This window comes from Volvox carteri (genome assembly GCF_000143455.1).
Source record: "Volvox carteri f. nagariensis unplaced genomic scaffold VOLCAscaffold_786, whole genome shotgun sequence".
NCBI lineage: Eukaryota > Viridiplantae > Chlorophyta > Chlorophyceae > Chlamydomonadales > Volvocaceae > Volvox > Volvox carteri.
In genome coordinates this window covers 1-918 of record NW_003308269.1, presented here as the reverse complement: position 1 = coordinate 918, position 918 = coordinate 1, and positions in this window count along the sequence as shown.

Sequence of the window (918 nt, the reverse complement as noted above, 5' to 3'; positions counted from 1 at the left end):
TACGAGAGATATTTGTAAGAGCTTCCCTTACAGAGTTTCATAAAGTTCCTTCAACTCCCGCGATTCTGGATGCCTGCCTGAGAGTTTCAGGGCAGACCCTGCAATTGGTCTAAATTGCTCGGTAGGAGGGTTGAAATTGGCACGGGTCTACACCTGGGACAAGTTGAATTGCCGGGACAGCCCCTTGAATTGGCCTGACAGGGACACGAATTGGCCTGGCAGGGACATTCCAACAGTCAGGATTAGTCTGACAGGGACACGAATTGGCCTGGCAGGGACATTCCGACAGTCAGAATTAGCCTGTCAGGGTGTCGAATTGGCCTGGCAGGGACATTCGTACAGTCAGAATTGGCCTGTTCGGGGTATAGAACTAGGAATTGTGCGACCGGGGCAGTCCAAAGAATTGCTCTCCCCGACCTTGTGTCCTACCCTCTAGGTGTCGCCCTGCGCTGTCCGTTCATGAAGAGCGGGGCTGCTCATCAGTTGCGTATACTGCAAAACTGATGTAACACCGAAAGACCGGAATATTAAATGGTTGTGCGCAGGGGCTCAGGCTTTTGTGATGCTTGGTATGTTTCAGGGCTTCTCATCTAGCCACGCCAGCGCCAGTGTTACACCGTGCCAGGCGGCAAAGAGGCTTCATTGTTTAATCGCGTGTTCGCTGGGGATTGGGGAGCATTTGGGATTGCGTTAGAGGTAGCAGTGCTTGTGCGCATCAAGGACGTGCAGCAGCCGGGGCGCAGCCCTGTCTCGTACGGATGTCCGACATCTTCCGGAGCGCTCTCTAATGCCAAGCAAACGCTTACACAAAGATTGAAAACTTTTACTTAAGAGCAGTTTTACATCGGATCCTGTGTCTGCCTCTATCGCTTCCGGTATTCGGTTGCCATCATAGGAACCTTCTGAAAAAAAAGAGGC